The 21,444-nt window shown below is 34.0% G+C and overlaps 1 protein-coding gene across 3 annotated transcripts in view; it reads right to left on the reverse strand.

The window, feature by feature from the left end:
- Positions 1 to 21,444, reverse strand: part of LOC149794015 (brother of CDO-like) — a 251,172-nt gene that overhangs the window by 148,051 nt on the left and 81,677 nt on the right. Inside the window, exon 1 of one of the 3 annotated variants that reach the window (XM_089967953.1) lies at positions 7,089 to 7,292. The exons of the other annotated variants lie outside the window; for them this stretch is intronic. The gene's annotated coding sequence lies outside the window, so the exon portion shown is untranslated. Of the gene's footprint in view, positions 1 to 7,088; positions 7,293 to 21,444 lie in introns of those variants that run through there. 3 annotated transcript variants of the gene reach the window in all.

Genomic DNA, 21,444 nt, shown 5'->3' on the forward strand with positions numbered 1-21,444 from the left:
AGTCAGTGTAACACTTTTGAATATTAACAAATTCATATATCTGAGTGTTAAAAAGTCACATATTGCAGATCTGACACTGCTGATCTCTTCTAACACACATTTTATTTCATATTTATGCTATACCATTTGAATTCTGAAATTAAAGTTGGATGACCAAACACAGCTAACAATAAGCAAATTCTTTTTGGTGGGGGAATCTTTTACTAAGGTAAAAATTTATCTATCAATGTATCTGACATTGAAAACACAAAGTAAACAGTACCTGGATCAAACTGTATGAAATGAAACCCGTATTGTTGATAGCTAGCACAAGGTACAAATCATTGAATGAACATGAAAAAATGGTTTGCCTTATACATTTTTATATAAGAAGCACATGAATGAGACTCAGCCCTGCCATAAAATAATGAACTGGCAGATCAAGGTTTGGTCATTGTCAACTAGTGTTGCTCAATATCTTCACCATACGAGTCTGGTCAAAACATATCCAGTACATGCTGGTTTATAAGATGAGTGTATGATGAGTAATCAAGTCAAACAATGTAACCCAGATCTGCAGGGACATTATGCTATGGAAGATCAGGATCTTCACTGTTAGCAGTTTGATGACTTATATGTGGGTACAGACTGTAGCCATTGCTTCAAATTATGTAGACTTTGAACTACATCAACTTTTCACAAAATCTCAAAACTTATAAAAACCATTGTGATCATTTGTACCAAAATTTGTACTTAAAGCTTAAAAGGATATTATTAGCCATAAATTTTAATGCAGACACCAATGCAAAGGCATCTCTCAAATCAGCCAATAAATATTTCACTGTACAATAATATTCAAGTCATCTCATCCGCAGACACCAATGCAAAGGCATCCCTCAAATCAGCCAATGAATCTGTCACTGTACAAGAATCTTCAAGTCATCTCATTCACAGACACCAATGCAAAGGCATCTCTCAAATCAGCCAATGAATCTGTCACTGTACAAGAATCTTTAAGTCATCTCATCCGCAGACACCAATGCAAAGGCATCTCTCAAATCAGCCAATGAATCTGTCACTGTACAAGAATCTTCAAGTCATCTCATCATTACATTGCTTTTAAATTCATGAAAGCCTCATTCTGGCTTAACAAGGAAAAGTAACTTTTTTTTTTACCAGACCTTCATTTGGCGGGAATTTTACAAAGCTATTTAAGACGTCATTAAATGGTACTAATCTGGGGACAACATTTCAAGCAAAAAACAGAGATCCAGATTTACATTATGCAAAGATCTGGGTTTATACTTAACACAGCTTTGTTCATATTGTATGCAGGTAAATACAAGTAAATGAGGTAAATACAGGTAAACTGTATTCATATGTCCATGTACCTATGAAGCCCCAAAATCTTGTTCAATTTAAAAGTAATTATGATCAAAGCTAGAAATTATATCTTTTTTTATCTCATATATTGCAGATTAAAGTCTTTGGTTCAAGATATGATTGGATTTGCAAGTTATCTTTTTAAATTTCAGTTAATAACAATGTACTAAAGTGAACTTAAATACATTTGTGGTGTTCAATTGTACAACACAGCACAAAACGTGTACGTATACCATGGTACAAGACATCAAACATGAAGTCACCAGCAATTAAGTTGGAGAAGTCGACCATGTGATATATTATACCTGTTCTAACATTCATTCACTCCTGCTCTAAATGTACTATAGAAAAGTAAAAGCTCCAGTTTTAATATACTTTTTGTTTTTCCTCTACACCAGGTCTTTGACATCCATCCGCTATTTGGTCAAATCCAACTGTTAACAACACTGACCCTAATCTTCCACTGCATATTGCACCAGCCAGACCAGGGTCTATGTTGTTTCTTCAGCTGATTATGCCCAACAAATTGCACAGACCCAGATTTGTTGGTGCATTATGCGATGGCAGATCTGGGTCTGTGTAGCCTGTAGTTAGCACTCATTTTATAAGGGAGGACATATGGTAGACTCAATACATAAACATTCTAACTCTATCTACGGGCAGCAGATCTAGGTCTGTGTATTCGACTTGTTTCCAAGTAAAGAGAAGTGTCCAAGATGAAACCAAAGTATATACGGGTAGAGATTTTCCACAACTGGCATAAAACTGAAAGCAAGTCTTTCATCATAAATTATCTTATGCCAGGACCAGATGTTTTTTCCTAATGTGGAAATTGCTGCAGACATTTCTCTTGCCAAGCATTTACAGTACAATTCATCTAGTGTCACAGCTCAAGTCTTATTGAGCATTAGCCACCTGAGAGTAAGGTGCAACTTGAAAAGTAAGTTTACACTCTATTGTAAATAACTAGTCTGTGGTCAAATCCCAATGGTTTGGGGAATTTATTCTTTCAAGAAAAGTTATCCATCTTTTTGACAACTGAGCTAGGCTCCATAGGGACAATAGATTCGTACAAAAGGTCCTTGGAAGGGTATCAACTTCCAGCTAAATGAGTGTACCCCACTACGGAAACCTTTGTCCTTGGCCTTTGCATCAATTTACACATGAACAAAGCAGCAATGCATTCTTGAGACAAATCGAACTTGCTCAGGATTGTCAATTAAAATCTAAACTGATCAGAATTTTTAAAATAAATAAATTATGGCAGGTCATGCTTTACAAAGCAAGAAATGGGTGTAATTCTTAACTAGGTACATGTGGTAAATGTGTGGAATTCATAACTAGGTACGCATGGTAAATGTGTGGAATTCATACCTAGGTACACATGGTAAATGTGTGGAATTCTTAACTAGGTACACATGGTAAATGGGTGGAATTCTTAACTAGGTACACATGGTAAATGTGTGGAATTCATAACTAGGTACACATGGTAAATGGGTGGAATTCTTAACTAGGTACACATGGTAAATGTGTGGAATTCATAACTAGGTACACATGGTAAATGGGTGGAATTCATCACTAGGTACTTGTGGTAAATGGGTGGAATTCATCACTAGATACATGTGGTAAATGTGGTAAATATCCAGCTTTTGTGCACAGAAAATTGTCGGATGTTTTTGTCTGAACACACACCTACAACAAAAAAAGATCTAAAACCTCCTCTTTTCATACAAGGAATGATGGATTACAGGTACAATGCTGTTCATTTACATCCTTTACACCATGCAGGGATATTCTGTTCATGAGAATGGTCCATTTGACACCTTTAAAATGTATGAGAACTGGTAGATATATTTTTGGTCATGGTACAGTGCATGATGAATTGAAGTGGAGACAATGAAACATATTCATTTATTAAAGTTTTGTTTATTATTTGCATTGCAATGTAAGCACTGAAACATTGAGATCTTTTCCATAAATTAAATTAATTAAAATTATTATCAACATGAAATTATAAAAACAAAAAATGAAAGATTATTATTAATAAACAATATAACTACTTTAAATGATTATTTCTTTAAATTAAAAAAAAATGTGCATTGTTTTCATTGTTTTCCAAGACATAAACATGAACCATTTCAAATCAAGATCAATAATCATCTTTCTTATTTGACTTTAACACCATTTTTTATCACATGATAAGCTATACAACTCAGAGAGTATATCTGGTGGAAGAAGAACCCAGAAAAAATCCTGGGGAAAATCACCAACACATACAGCTACTGGCAAGCTTTCTTGCATACCATTAGCTGGCCAATCATGAGACTCAAACCCATGCCAACATAGATGAGATCTTTGTGATCTGTAAAGGCAAGTGTCTTAGACCACTCGGCCACCTGGTTCCCCCTCTTTGATATTTAAACTTGTATTTTTCTGTAGAAACAGTAATGTTTGATATTCTCCTTAAAAAAGTAGTTATCCTTTAAAGGACCTTCCAACATCAAAACAATTCCATTTATAGTTTTCCTTGGCTTAAACCATGTTCATGAAAGAAAATTACTGTAAACTCAAGATAAAACGAAGCCCAAGAACTTCCCAAATAATATTGTCATGTGCAAGGGAAAATATTATATAAAATATACTGTCATATCCAGGGTAAAATGTTACATAGAACATATTGTCATATCTACAGAAACAGTATTAGATAAAACAGTGGCAAGGACCTTGCATTGTACATCACATTTGATCCAATTCTGTAACTGATAATTTTGACATGACATGATATGTGGCATTCAACCAATCAAACACTACTATCTAACTCATTCAAGTATGTGATTGTTTCAATTTTAATCCTTTTACACCTTTGTTTTTTTTTATAGAAAATAAAATCCTTCTAGTCTGCTATTTTTGTTTTAAAAATAAATTTCTATAACCAATAAAACATTGTAATTTATTTCCGAGATTTTTTGAGATTCATTTTCAGAAATTCTATGACAAAATTAGACCTGTAGGGCAACATGAAAGATAAGACCTGAGTAAACCAAATGTTTTCCCTTACTGAAACTGGGCATAAAGCTGGTTATAGTAAGTATGTCAAAATTATCAATATGGAGAGTTTACTGATATTGGATATTTCTTCAATAACAAGATTTCTTGACAAATAATAAAATTAGTGAATAATTAATATCTAGTCTTAAAGAGTGTGAAAAATTGGTACAAAAACGTATTTCCCATGTGACGCTCAATTTTTAACACATGTACATCTTAAGCGGGAGATAAATGTGAAAATTCAATTGATTCACAATGGCTGACATAGTACAAACGTGATGATCCAAACATAATTTGAAAAGATGGAGCTGAAAAACAAGGATTTAATAGATTGGGTATTTAATTTGCTGTATTGGAACTAACTGCATTTTGTTGAAATTCTATGAAATATTTTGTGAATACCACAAAACACAAACTTACAATTCCAGAAGGAATTTTAGTAATCAAGCGATAAATGGTGTCTTTGTGATTGCATTAAATGGCTTAGTGATCGTGATTAATTCAACATGTGTTTGTTTTTAATACTGTTTGAGTTAGTGTTCTGACAGTGAAAAAGTACTATTATTTCAAACATGAATAAACTGTTAGAGCATGTTCCTAGTTTATACTGGTAAAACATGCTATCATACAACATAACGGTCCTTATGACAGGAGCAATATAAAAGCACAACTGTTGATAGACTGATTCAAACTGAAATTATTTTGCAATTTGAATGCATTACAAATATTGATAATTTCTGTTTGTGCAATATATGCTGTACTAATGCTTTGACAATACCAGCACGTTAGTGCCGATTCAATTGGAATAATGTGCCTCACCCAAGGACACACCACAGTAACCGACCCAGGCTAATCTGATGAGATGATCCGAGCCCACACTCTTTTGGTTGCAAATTCAGCATAATAAAACCACTGTGCTACTGCAACTCTATAAAAATAGTTCAACCTATATGAATGAATCTAAATGAATTACAGCTAGGTCTTGTTGTAAGTATCCCTGGTAGTGTTGAGGATAGAAAACAGGCCTAATCTACATCACTGCATGCTGTAAAAGGCTACTAATAGACTGGAGCCATGGTGGCTGAGTGGTCAGTGTGCCAGACTCATGGCCAAAAGGGTGAGGGTTCAAATCCTACCACTGGCATAGTCCTGGATGGCTACATTGGCATGTCCTTGGACATAGGACTTTTTCCAATTATCAGAACACTAAATTATCATATTTCTCTTGTTCTGCAATAAAACATCAAACCAAACCAACAATAGTTTTTATATACAATATAGTCAGCTCCTAATTATCATACCTCCATTAATCAAACTATTACCTCAATAAATAGATGGGAGTGATTTAAAGTAATATAGCCCTATAATGATAAAATACCCCTATAATGACACTCTTGAGACAACAGGTGCCCTTTATATACAATTGACAAGATTCTAAGTAACTTAAATTCAAAGGTTTATATATATTGTCTTCTATCCGGGAAAAGTCCCTTATATGGACCTCCATGTAGACTCATAAATGTAGAATAGACCAGATGCACCCTGCCCAACTGCATGTCATAAAGGTAAGTAATGGACACAGCCATTTTGCCCTGGGACATGTCCTGTGATGATGTTAAAGTTGAGGCCACTAACTTTTTAAAGAGTGTGATTAATCGAAGAATAAAAACGAATTTGTATTTTAATGATTCTACTCTATTTCACCATTCTGTATACTTTTCTGGGATGCACAAGCTTACCCTGCACTATATAGCCAGGACTGTGCTGATGTGCTGTTAACCTCTATACTTATCTCCATATCTTTATATTTAGGTGTCTTTTAAGGCAGAGTTTGGTCATGTATCATTATGAAATTTGCAAGGAAACAACAAATTAGAACATTAAAGTTGCATATAATTTTCATTAAATGTCAACATTGTATCATATGCTTTTGGGTATGGGTAAATAATATTTAAAAAAATGTTTTCATCACTCTATTTGCTAGTTTCTACTTGCTAAAACTGTGATTTACAGACTTGAAATAAATAAATGAACATAACTGTTGGGTTCCTCCTCTACTGTGGTATCAGGACTATTTAGCCTGGATTGTGCTAATGTGCTTTTAAACCATGCACATACCTTCGTTGGAGTACAAATTATAAGTTTTTTTGTGAAAAACTAGACTAACTTGATTGTACTGACATCTGAAGACCGGTAAGCATAGAAAGGTCTGACATCAGAAGACCAGTAAGCATAGAAAAGTTTAATTTAAAAAATATTAGTCTAGCATATAAAAATGTACATGTATTGTTTTAGAAAGAGCTATGTGGGAATCATGTTTCTGTTATTTTCAATACTTGCATAGTCATGTGTCCAACATAATCAACATCAGGACCTTCTGATCCTACATCTTATACATAATAGAATGGTCTCCCTTTTCCAGCACTACAAAACGTTGTACCTCCAGCCCCAAGCAAAACACAATAGATATATGTACACAATGGACCATAGCTATCCTTGAAGGCAGCTAGAGAATGTCCCTGAATTCTATCATTATGACAAAAGCTGTTATTCCCCAAAATCAAGGACAGAACCAAATCTTTCTGCCCTAAAGAGAACATAAAGGGCCCGGGGGTTTATTAGCTAGTATCTAGGTAGTGACAATATTAAGGAAAGAGTGTATCAATATGGTGGTTTACCTGTAGGCCTGACAATGTACAGTGCAGAAAATCTGCTAATCCGTCACACAAGCACACTTAGGATCCTTCCATCATAGATAATCCAATCTACACATATTGGCAAGCACTATCCACAATCTACTACACAGAATCGTGATGTAACTTTGTGTCAATTCCAAACAAAAACACACACATATACCCCCATCTTCCCCATTTCCCTCTCATCTCAAAACTGTCTTTTATATTCACTACAACAGGCTATAAACTGGAAGGTATTTCTGCTCTACTGATTCGGCTCTATACATGGGCCAATTCAACAGTGCGCTTCACTGAACACGTGTCTCGACCTTCAATTCTGGCTTCAGGTATCCTGGGCTCCTCATTTGTCAAAAGCTGCCCATTGTCAGTCATACCCCATGCCATATTTCTCGTGTTGGACAATTGTCCAGGCTTTAAAACTGAGGTGCCAAAGAGATGGGGTGAAAACTGTCTTTAAAGTCTTTGTAAATACTTGCTTTTTACCTGGGCAAACTATATTACTGATGACAATTACCACCATAAAGATGATGGATTGTCTATCCAAATGTTCAGCTTTTGTTGACCAGTGTTAAGCTAGTGTTTCTCCATATCGTTCGCCTTTGATCTCTATGTGAAGAATTATTCTCCCTGAATGTCTATTTTTCTCTTCTTCTGAATGGAAGACTCAGCTGTTAGTGTCCATTTGAGTCACCAAATTATAGGCCAAGCACGAACTCATCGTCAATATTTATCTTGAAATATACAAAAACTTGTTTTCTTTCTTTGTTCAAGGAGACTCTTCAAATTATGAACTTCAAAATAATGTCTTTGCTGTTAAATTACTTTTTAGAGACCATTTCCAGGAGAAAGTGTTTATCTGATCCAAGTGACAATGAGTCTAAATTTTTCAGATAAAATACTAATTTAACTTTCTATCATTTAATAAACTAAAAAATGTATACTGAACATTCATCTCCAATTAAAACAGTAAAATAAATTGAGTAAAAATCGTTATTCCTGTGCAATCAGAGTCAAATATTATTTTCTTCAATAAAAAGAGTCATCAGTTTATTATTAGTTAAATCAATGGCTGGCTATTGAAATTGTATTCCTCCTCTCATCAAATACTTGTTATCAACACATCAATGTATTGTCATAAATATACACATATTAATGACATGGTTCACTGGCTACTGGAATCAAGGGCTACTGAAATTTTATTCTCCTTTTATCCAATACTTTTTATGAACACATAAATATATTGTCTAAAACAATCAATGTGTTAATGACATGATTCAGTCATGGGCTAATGAAATTAGTTAAATCAAGGGCAATTGAAATTTTATTCTCCCTTTTCTCTCTATCACCATGACTGTATGTTTGCCCCCCAAAATTATAGATTTTATCAGTTTGACAAACCACCCTTTGTTCTGGTATGATAATATCCCCCACTTGATAGGCACACCTTTTCTATTTTTCTTGCCTGAGGCTCTCAAAGGAAATATTTACATTGATGACAAGTGATTCAAATGTGACTACATGATTACAAATGTATTTTGTCCACTAATGTGTCCCACATATAAATTTTATCAAACTTTAGGTTTAAATGTCTTTTTAAATGTTAAACCCACTTCAGAGACAAACTCTGTATAAAATTCATCTGTTAATTGACCACTTAATAATGAAAAAAATTACCAACTGATGCAACAGATAAAGGGAATTTACGGTATATGTATTACATATTCAAATATGAGCTAACTGCATTAAATAAAGAAATCCGTGAATAAACTTATAAAATGCAAATATATTGCTCCAAAATAATATGATTCATCTTTTCTGAAGTTTGAATGAAATCAGTAAGAAAATTAACAATTTTGACTGAATATAAAAAAAAACAATGTGGAAAGTTTGTATTTTTTTAAAATCAGTCTTTGTATTACCATGTTACTTTCAATTCATTCATAACAAGTACATTATAGCTTAAAGAAACAAATATTTACTGTATGCTCACCTATAAGATGAGTCCAACTGCATAGACCCAGATCTGCCATCACATAATGCACTGGCAGATCTGGGTCTGTGCACCCTTTTTGGAGACATCACTAGAATAAACAACATAGACCTTGATCAGTAGGTGCATCATGCTATGACAGATCAGGATCTTTTTTATTTGCAGTTTAACTCGACTTAATTTATGGTAAAACTGGCTTTATAACCAGTGCTTCAACATTTAAATCTAACATAAAACTGGAGAGGAAAAATTGTCAATTGAAAAGAGTTGTAAAACAAACTAAAAACTGCTTGATATAGCCTTCTTACATTTCATGAAATGCACGACAGAATAAATGAAGAAATTTCTTGCCTGTGTTTAAAGCAGTTGTGTACAACCCGTGGCCCGTGGGATGGATCTGGCCCATGAACGTGTTCTGTCCAGCCCTCAGGACAAATGAAAACAACACAGAATATGGCCCATGAACAGTAATTATATTAAAGAAATTAGTGTTTGTGGCCCTCAAGTGGTCTTAGAAAATGCAATCTGGCCCTTGGCCGATAAAGGTAGTGCACCCATGCTTTAAAAGTATGAGCCCTCAAAAGAAACATGTCACACTGTCCTGTCTTTTACAGTGTTACGTTCTAATTATCATACTGTAATGCCCTCCTGTGGCCATTGCTAGTTATTGCATCTGTATCTAATGGTTTTTTCTGTGAGTTAAAGGTCATGTGATTATTGGGGTGGTGGTGTCAGAATGAGACTCAGTCTGCCATTACTGTAACAAATGGGTGCTCACATTTCAGCTTCCTTATTTCTACTACAGGCCATTTCTGATTCTACCAATTCAGATTAAACTTAACAAAAACATTCTACTTTTCATTTCAATAAATACATCAGAGTTCAAATGATCATATTGTCTTCACCTATTTTGTTGGATTGCATTTAATTGTGCAGCATCATGCATGATGAGGACAGAATACTTACTCAAAAGCAGAACAACCACAAAAAAAACCTGAATTAACTGATGGCTAAGAAGAATTTCCTGGAATCCAAGATAAGAATAGCTGAGAATTGAAACCATCACTGATTTTCTGGAGAGAACTTTACATTTTGGTGGGTCACAGTGGCATTTCCTTTATTTAGGACCATCTATAAAAGTGAGAATTACTTAGGGAAAACCACATCTATATGGAATAGTAATAGATTATTTTCGATATGACCAGCATTAATCAGTGTCATTTTTATTCAGTAAGAAGGTTTTCAGTGAAAACCCCACATCAATAAAACCATCTGCTTAGAAGTGTTATTTATATTTAATTTATATTGGATGATTGACCTTTGTCCAAGATTTAGTGTATAGTTTTGGCCTATTTCACTTTTGTCATGTAATGTCTACCTGAGTTTTGTCATGGTTGTAAGTTGTAAATAAGAGATGTATTAAAATTTAAGTTCAGGGCCTAAACTTGTTGATAAATTTGATGGAATTTTCCGTATTAAATGACCCATATTCTTGGCATCCTACTGTGTATAAAGTTAAGTGAAATTAGTATATATAGGTTTTGTAAGGCAAAGTCTTCATTCCCATTTTAAATTCAGTCTTTGGACTTATTTACTGTCAGATATAATTTGAGAGGAATCATTTATTTAAATTGTTCATCATAATTACAAAGTGCTCATTGACTTTTTTACTCAAATACTTTTGGGGATTACTGTGAATTCATTCAGACATTCTGAATTATATCATAATAATACAACATGACTGTTAGGTAAATTAACATATTCACGACTACATCAGCACATTCAATACAATTGGTACATCAGGACATTCAAAAAATATTAAAATTCATTTGGGACATCCGATACTTTTGGACTTATGATAGAACATTTAGGTATGTTTGAGAATCTAATTCACAATATTGTATCTTTTGAATTTTCACTTTGTATTCTGGGGAAATAAATTGTTGAATTTTACCAAACGTGTTGGTTTTGCTTCTTTCTGTTGCTTAGCTTTAGACCACAGAGTTGTAACAGGAGTAACTATAACAAGATTTTTAAGATGGCTAGCATAGTGGGTATAATGAATATCTAATGAGCACAACTTTTATTTAGGACCAAATAGATATTGTAATAAATTTTTTAGTCAAAACCCCTTGCTGATATAAGTATTCATTAAGAAGTATCAATAATAGAAGTTTCAAAGATGGCTGCAATGGTGGAAATATTGTATGTCTGATAGACACCATTTATTTTAAGGACAACTATACATTAGAAGTCTTTTGGCAATGTTGATATAACTGTATGTTAAGTATACACACCTAACAAGACCTTCTCAGTAAGGCTGTCAATTTTTTTCTCCATAAGTTAGACCAGTTTTCAGTAAGGTGTGCTGGAAAACACATATTTAAAAGTCAAGAAGTGTTATTCAAGATTTAAGACTGATACAGCAATGGTAAAAATCGTGTTCAAGTAGAAAGTTTATTTCAACCCCAATTACCTCCAGTACAGTTTCACAAACTGCAGTTCCAACCCTAAGGAGCTCGATGGCTTGTTGGCATCTCTCAACTTGAAGTAATCCTTAAACAAAAATTCATTTCAAATTGGCCATGGTAATTCCAATCATGATTCTGCCATCTGACACAACTCAAATCAACACATGATGTCTACTAAAATGCAATTGTTGCCCTTCTTGCTCTTTTCCCCATTAATCTGAATATTCCATTTTATTCTTTTGTATTATTAAAGCTTTTTATGAATTTTATTGTCTCTTTCATCCTGAACTGTCACATGTTGGATGCCATATATTAAAAACAAATATCAGCAACAGCTTGATCATGTAGATGTTTTCCATCACAAAATAAAGGCAGTTTAAAACATCCAATCTGAGGTACTCCTGTAAAGTTAGTCTGGTTTCCTGACCAATTAATTGCACTGAATCTCATGAAACCTGGATCGAGCTAAAACATGGACAAGTGAGTATCCAGATTTTACCACAAACAATCGTATTTCCATAATTTGTACTTTTACTCCCTCAGTCCATATTTTAAGGGTCACTTCCATAAGACTTAAGAGTAATGATAATAAGATTTTCAAGAAATCCACCATGGTATGTTAGATCTGTGAATACCCCATGTCCTAGCTACATTCCATCAAAGAAAGTAGCAAAAAAAGATTTTCAAGAAGGCTGCATTGGTGGCTATAGTGGATATCAGATCAGCACCATTTTCATTTATGACCAACTAAATATGACATTATATCTTCCAGTAACATCCCAATGCTGATATGGCCATCCATTCAAGAAATGTGTCAGCAACACATACTTTGGTCTTCAGGTGCATTATGCATTAAACCAGCTCAGCATCTTTGTTGTTTGCAGTTTGACTTGACTTATTTGTAAGTATATATGGTATTTAAAGATGTAAACTACCTAGTTAATAATCAAGACTTTCAATTTTTTAAATATAAACTTAGATATACATGTAGCATACGGATGAAGGTAAATTATCTATTATGGAGATTAGTCAGTTGTTGATCACATGACCAATAGGAAGGAGTAAATAAACCAGTCCCTTCTATTCAAATATAACTTTATGGTAAAACGTTTATATGGATAACATGTATACTTGCTTACAAAATGAGTCCAACTGCAAACTGCACAGACCCAGATTTGACAGTACATGATGTGCAAGTGGATCTGGGTCTGTGCAGTTTGTTAGGAGTAAGCAGTAGAAGAAACAAATAGACCCTGATTTGCAGGCACATTATGCTATGGCAGACCAGGATATTTTGTTGTCTGCAGTTTGACTCGTCTGATATGTGAGTACATACGGTAGCAGTATCTGTTAGTCGCAGCATACTTGAAGATAAAACATCAAGCTGGGAAGATGATAGCTATACTTAAATATATTCAAGGTTTATTCATTATGTACAAAAAACGTAATGTTTTTTAGGTATTGTATATTTTGATGAATCTCTTAAATAATCTCTTGAATGTAAACATAAAAATTTTTTTATTTTCGGTGGGATTCATAACGTCCATATTTCATGGCCAAGCTTTCGTAAATGTCTCAAACTAAGCGAACAATTGAGTCATTTCAGAATGCAGTATTTTCTTTTTGGGACTGAATTACATATGCAACTTCCAATTCAACTGAAATGTCTGTCATATTAAGTCACACTACTATTAAAACAAATGAAGCATGCAAACCTGGCATGATGTTTAATAATTAGTATAATGGAAAATGATAAATCTGAGTAAATTCTGAAGTTATACCATCTATAAACACAAGGATAGGCACAGCATGGATTCATTCCCATTTTAAAGTTTGTGGGAATATATTGGAAATCTGACACATTTTACAGTACCGTTGAATTATTTTCTATTTAGTTTTATTATTTCCAGCTCTTTTAAGATTTTTCAATATATAAAAATGTCTCATTATTAAATGAATATACATTCATAGTGAAGACCAACTCTTTACATGTCCAATTATTTCCATCATTTTTCACATTACGACCATCTTTAGCACCTTAATCATTTACACAACTTAGTGATAAGGCTGTTTGGACATCGTGGCAGTGAATTTCTGATTTTCAATTTCATACAGCATTAATTTCATAAGGCATTTTCCCCGTCTGATTTAGAGACAAAGAATAGACCTAAATCACTCTCCTGCAGGTCACAAGAGACTGTTTATAGTTAGTCATGGGATGTGATTTGCGATGTACCAGTGGTCTTGTGCTTTAGAAGAATGTGTTTTATACACAAAAAGTTTCTCCATGTATTTAAAGAAATTTACACTTTTTTGCCCATGTTTTTGGGCATATCATGGAGTACCCTTTTGGGGCTTTTTTTGGCACACTTTGGAATACCCTTTTTGCCTTTGTTTTTTTTTTCTTCTTTGGCACATTGATCTTCTTTGGGTATTTTTGGGTATTTAACTCAAACAAAAAAACATTCTTCCTTGGCAAAACAGAAGTTATTACTACTTCAATATGTTTGATAGAAAGTTACTTGCAACCAAATCTTTGGAATCATTACAACAAGGAGAGTGTTCATTTCACTTGGCCCACTCTAGCAATAAAAATGCATTTTTCCTGTAAGTTATATGCGTGACAGAATTTGTATAGAGACCTTCATAACAACAGAGGGGAGATGGCTTCATGCATCACTGACATGTATGCCTCACTAACCATGCTCTTTAGGAAATGAGGAAATGAACATTAACTTCTTCAGAGTGCAAATGGCAGCAACACTGGCTTAAAACGGGATATACAAAATGGAAATAAAGGGATATACAATCAGATCACAAATTCTGTATTTACAATAAACTTAAATCAAAGTCCACAAATTCTGTATTTACAATAAACTTAAATTAAAGTCCACAAATTCTGTATTTACAATAAACTTAAAATCAAAGTCCACAAATTCTGTATTTACAATAAACTTAAATCAAAGTCCACAAATTCGTGTCTGAAAATGTCCAAACTCAACTTTATTTACTTTACTGGCAAATTACTGTTAATAACACATCAGCACTAAACAGGTTATTCTTACATCAAAAAACAAACCTTTAGTAACTTCCATATAGCTCTAATTATGTAAATCTGAGTAATGTCCAGGACACAGTGACAGTAACCAGTATTTTGGAAACATCTTGAGGTAATTAATTTATCATACCATAGTGATTTTGTGTGGGGAACGTTTACTCAGACAGTTACATATAAGCTCTGGAGACCAATATCAAATATATTTTTGAGATTTGTTTAAGAGGGAGAGGTAGGAGAAGAAACACTGTAGTAAAATCCGTGAGTTAAATGCAATCAAATCTGGTCTAAATTGCATCAACACCAATTATTTTGAAACGTTTTTAAGACAAAAGTGACACCTGGACTTGACCTAAAAAAATGTTTCAGAACTGAATCCTTAGTTTGTCTTTTTTTTAAAGCAAAATAAAAGTGAACTCTTCAGATTACTGATGGTCTCTTTTTCACAAACAAATCTTAGAATTTAAATCAAAACTTATGTCGTGTTATTGCATAAAATTAAAGTGAAGTCTTAAAATTATTGCCTCTCTCTCTCTCTCTCTCTCTCTCTCTCTCTATATATATATATATATATATATATATATATATATATATATATATATATATATATATATATATATATATATATATATATATATATATATATATATATATATATATATAATGTTTTTAAAACAAACCTACCTACCCTAGTTTTAAAACCAGTGCAGTAGGAAACATATTTTGTGGGACTTAGTATCCCATGAAATACAATGAATATACAGCATCTTCATTAATATATAACTTATCTCTTTGAACTAGCCCTAAATCCCCTTTCTTGATGGTATCAACAAGTTTGCACTGATCTATTTAATATCATATGCATTTCCTGAAAATTTACTATCTTTCATGGGCTACAAAATTTTTTTTGATTTTGTAGTTACAGCAGACGGGAAATTAAAGAATCCAACAAATAATTGTTGTTAACAATAAGATCTTTTTCCAAATGTATGAATACAAGAAGCTGAAAATAAAGTAATTCGCAGGATGTTGAAACTGGTACTTCTATTTAACATTAAAATTATTTCCCTCCCCCACTTTACCTGTCCTTGTTAAGTTGTTAAAAGCTTCAATCTATTTCATATTCCATTAAACATTAAAATGCTGCTGTTAAAATAAACACTTGATAATATATATTGTTATAAAATCAAGCAAAATCTTTTTTTTAAGCTTTTTCCTGAAGCTAATCATGCATGAAATTCATGATAACCCTAAATAAACTCATGAATTAATTTTTAATCCTGGTTTGCCATTTCTCTTGCTTTCTGTGGTTCATACAAAGCCACAAATTTTAGTACCTAGCATGAAATGTTTTTCCCATAAATGTCTTTTCTGTAAGAGATACAAAGCCACAAATTTTAGTACCAAGCATAAAACGTTCTTCCCATAAATGTCTTTTCTGTTATAGGTAAGGTCAGGAATTAAAATTAATTTGACTAACTTTATTTATGAGCAACCACTGCAAATGATGCTCATAAAATCTGTAATGAATTTACAATCCTAAATATTATCCATTTTTGATTGTTACTGAATCTGTTGTTGCTGAAGCTATTACCCCAAATGGCAATCACACTTTTCTAAAAATCCAAACTCCTGGCAATACCTCAACGTTCAAACATCCCAAACAAAATTAAGAAAAGGAACTCATTACTATTTTAAGACTTCAAATTTGCTGGATTAACAAAATAAGAACTTTATTTCCTTTCATCTTTCAGCTTTGAATGATTTTAAACCAAACCTTACATACTTTATAGTCATTGTTTCAAAAGCAGGAAGCACCTGCTGAAAATTGAATCTTACAGGGAAGAGTTAAAAGAACTCTGTCTAAATCCTTGTCTTAAACCTGTGATTCTTTATCACAGCTGTTATTTTAAACTGGTTCATATGGCTTTTCAGAACCAGCATGATCAATCCAGCAAGCACCTGTTATGCACTATGAGATCAATGATATTTTCTCTGAAGAAAAGAATAAAAACAAAACAACAAAAAGAGATACCATATTTACTTTCCTATAAGTCTAATCCAGTGCCAGCAATACAGATCCTAATCTGCCATTGCATAACATACTTGCAGAACAGGTTCTATGTTGTTTGTTCTACTGACTACTCCTAAGAAACTATGCATTATGTGATGGCAGATCTGGGTCTATACAGTTGGATTAGACTTATAAGCAAGTAAACTCAGTACTTCTCTCTTTTCAATAATTTGCAACTGAACTAGAAATGGTGTGCTTGATTGACATGGATGCCCCCACCCTCCTGTAAGTATGATGGGCAATGTTTTATGGCAAACGGGTGTCACAACTCTAGGTCTTCTAAATGTAAAAAGCGTCATACCAAAATTGACCTGAACCTGTTATGTATTTCCATAGTCAAAGAACAGACATGAGTAGCACTATACATGTTACCCCCATGAACATAACAATTATGTTCCTTGTACAGTACATATTTTCCTATCTACCAAGCTTTGGGGTGAAACAATTTTGCATCTCCTGAAGAGAGTTGAAATAAATGATCATGGTGGAATGAGGTCAAACATGACAGGGGACTGCTTAACGAAGTTGTTCATAATTGGAGCTTAAACTCTCAAGAAATATTCAACTTGCATGGCTTATGGGAGTAAATTCATATACGACACTGCATGCCCTCTGTATTAAATTAAATTACTTCAGATTTTAAGTATCTTGCACCAAAATAAGGTAATAATGACTGCAACAGTTTATTCATCAAGCCCAGAGTGATGACCAAAAAAACTGCAATGGACTGGAATTAAATCAAGCAGATGCAACCTTGAAATTAACATTTTAAAATCAATTCATAATATGCCAGTAAATAAATAGACCTAGAAGAAACCCCTGAATTTTGCACATCGTCCACCATTATGATGGCAGTGCTGACCTATGCATTAAAAATTTGCTGTAACAAGGAATTGCTTGTACATTTTGTGAAAAATAAAGGAAACAGTGCTAATCTGAGTGTGATTGTCTTTTACAGGAGTCTTGAAATGCAAAGGAACACATGGAACTAATGGAAAAGCAACAAAAATTAAGTAGATAAAACCAGGAACCTGGATAATGACCAGTCACGTGACCTATATGCAATCTTGTGAGGTCATTAGGGTACGGAAAGTTCATGATACTTAGAATTAGAATTTCCCCTGCACTTAACAGAGTGAGAACAACACAGTGATTGATTCATTACAATTTTAATAACTAATTCTTACATCATCTACTGTTCTGCATTAGTTGCCTCATAAAACATGATGCTATATTTTGAAACTCAATAACCATTAAAAAAATTCACATCTAAAAAACATAATCAAGTCTTAACCAGATCTAAAAGACATAATCAAGTCTTAACCAGATTATTCCTCTTAAAATATCAATCAGTATGTTGCTGAACAGTCTATACTTGCCTGTAAGTCAAGTCCAAATGCCAACAACATAGCCCCTGATCTGCCACTGCATAATGCACTGGCAAATCAGGGTCTCTGTTCTGTTGATTACTTCTAAAAAATTGCATTGATCCAGATCTTCCAGTGTATCATGCACTGGCAGATCTGGATCAATGCAAGTTTACAGACTCAAGTTGTAACTGAGTATATAATGTACCAAATGGATCAAGGGTTCATGAACAACTTATTCTTTCTTGCTGACCACTCCAGTGGCCTAGTGGTTAAAAAGTCTGCCTCGGATGCGGGAGGTTGCAAGTTCAAACCCCAGCAGAGTCATACTCAAGACTTCTAAAAATAGTACTAACAGCTGCTTTGCAAGGCACTCAACATTAAGATGTTAGTGTTAGGACTGATCAACCTGGTGTCAGGATAAACTGACTGAGTGTAACATCATGCCACATATCTGTGGCATGATGCCCCAGTACTAGGCATCACTGTAAACTGCCATGCTGCAGACATTGTATCAATATGACTGAAAAATTGTCAAAGCTATGTTAAAAATCCAAATCACACACACACTTATTCTTACTTGCAAAACTGTACAGTAAAACCTGTCTTGAGCGACCTCTTCAATGAGCTACCACTTGTCATGTACAGCCACAATCGTGATATACACATTTTAAAAAAAATATAAATGTACAGTAGAGAGCAATCACTTACAGAACACGGACCTCTAATTTTAGACAAAATATTATTTCAAAACTGCTATGAATGATCTCATGGCAAACCTGGATATAAACAGTTATTTAATGATTTATAAATGCAACCCTGCTGAATATCGGCCTTTAAACACTAGTAATCTTGCACAAATCGACGAGACCCATCATCTTGGCAGAAGGGTTGGTCTCTCAAGGAAGGTTTTATGTCTAGATAGAAAAACAATTTAACATTATTTCAAGACATCATTGTATCATTGTACTGACAAGTGATATTATTTCCATGATTTGTTAAAAGAACGTGGGGATTATGTTGACCTGAATGATGCCTGTACTTTGATCTGTCACTTTATAATGCAGTGCATTGTACAATATACAGATTTGAAACTTGGTGTGGTTTGTAGATGTGAGAAATGGTTTTAAAATTTTTACCTCACCCCTGATGGTGAAGTAAGTGGGTTTGGGATGCTTTTCTTGAAATCTTAACAAAAATTTAAGATCAAAGGTCCAGATCTGAGAGTTGCCATCTATCTAATATGAACATTGTGGATGTCTTGACCCTGGGGCAATGTTACCTTGGGTCATAACTCGGAAACCATGAAGATTCCTACTCTGTAACCTTATATACATAACTTGGACACTGTTAAGATCCCTATAAATATTTGAAGGACAGGAGACAAGATCAGACACATATCCAATATAGCCCCTAGGTAATTTCCTTGGGTCAGGGGAATTGCCCCATGGTCATAAATGGAAAGTCTTTCAGAATAATGTATAAGTTTATATATGATAAAGAATATGAAATTGAACATATATCCGATTCAGACCCCATGTCAAAGCCCCTGGGATAGGAGACTTGCCCTAGGTTATTACTTGGAAACATAAGATTCCCACCCTATAGATATAAATAAAAAATGTATATGAGATACATCCACCACAGGTCTTAGATCTAGAGTTAGTGAATTTGCCCTCTATTTGTAACTTGTAAACTAATTAGACAAATAGAAATTTAGTGTTGTAACAGTGGCCCCTGGTTCAAACAACCCCTTTGTGACATAGGATAAAAGTGAGTTACTGTCAAATGGCATGCCACAAACCCAACTGATAAACTTGTTTTCATTTTAACCACAAAAATGTGAAGAAAGCTCCTGCAAAGTACCGTGATGAGCCTAGTCATTTTACCAAGACAGCTCCAATTGAAAATACCCTAGTTTAGAGAAGACACTTTGCAATAATTAACTGAAGAGTGTAATTTGAATTTCATGTGAAGTCCAATCAAACAATTGACCTTGACTCTCAGGATTATCCACTGAATCAGTCAACAAACTCAGTATATTAATATATCCTGTCAAATGTGCAATAAATTATTCAAAACAACCTAACAAGATCTATAAAACTTATCTGTTTAATCAATGTAAACTGATTCAATTATGTGACATTCTATATGAAAATTGATTACTCTGTTACTGAATAAGAGAAGTAATTTTAATGACACTGATAATATAAAATGAAAATATTTTAATGTTGCTATATAAATGCGCTGACAGTAACACAAATGTAGTATTGATAACTGACTTCATAAATGTTATACCATATTTTCGCTTCTTGGTACACCTTTGCCAATAAGCAATAATCCCATTCAAAAGCACCTGTTTAAATAGGTGAATGATTTTACATGTGCATGAACTTCACTATGTGAACTGATTTCCCTATCCAAAAGGAAGTGTTAGTCTAGGCCCCATTTGTTAAATGTAAATAAAATTGGGATCAAAACTGGTGAACGAAACCCTGAGGCATCACTCATTTTATAGTAAACTTGATGTTAGTGCCTGGAAATTTGAATGATCATCATGAAATTCACAACTTTTAAGTTATATATTCTATTAAATTTTCTTTTGAATAAAATTCTCAGTACGGAAAAGCAAGTTCTAAAGCTTACAGTGAACTTAAAACTCCCAAACTGACTCTCAGAGGTTTGCTCAAGGATGAGCAGGAAAATATAAAATGTAATAAAATGTAATAAAATCACAGCACAAGTATTTTAAGCTTGTCAATATAGTCAATATGGTTATTCCATAATAAATTATTATATATGGACACATCTAGAAGCTTTTCATGTTTGACATTTTCTAACAGACGATGCTTTAAGGCTAACTCTGCCACACTTTTGTCAGCCATAGAAGAGTGTTGCAGTGCTCACCTGGAATACAAGCAATCCCCCTGCCAGAGGACACTACAGGCATACAGGTCTACCAGAAGCAAAGTGCAGAGGTTAGCATGGCTGAGTGCCAATGAATATTGGCTTCAGCTCTGTCAGAGCAGATATCAGAAGCATCAGAGGAATGTACAATGGCATAAAGAAAGCAATGGGTCGCATGAAGAAAGTGACATCACCACTGAAGTCTGCCACAGGCAATACCATCCATGACAAGGGCAAGCAGATGGAGCATTGGGTGGAGTACTACTCTGAACTGTACTCCAGAGAGAAACACATGACCAACGATGCCCTCAGTGCCATTGAAAACCTCCTTCTCATTGCTGAACTGGACAAGAAACCTACTGTGGCAGAACTAAAGGCCTTGGAGAAACTGTCCTTACGTAAAGCCCCAGGGAAGGATGGCATCCCAGCAGAAGTAATCAAATGAGGCTGCAGTGTGCTACTCACACACCTGCA

This window comes from Sinohyriopsis cumingii, chromosome 8 (genome assembly GCF_028554795.1).
Source record: "Sinohyriopsis cumingii isolate HCF-2022 chromosome 8, ASM2855479v2, whole genome shotgun sequence".
NCBI classification, from domain to species: domain Eukaryota; kingdom Metazoa; phylum Mollusca; class Bivalvia; order Unionida; family Unionidae; genus Sinohyriopsis; species Sinohyriopsis cumingii.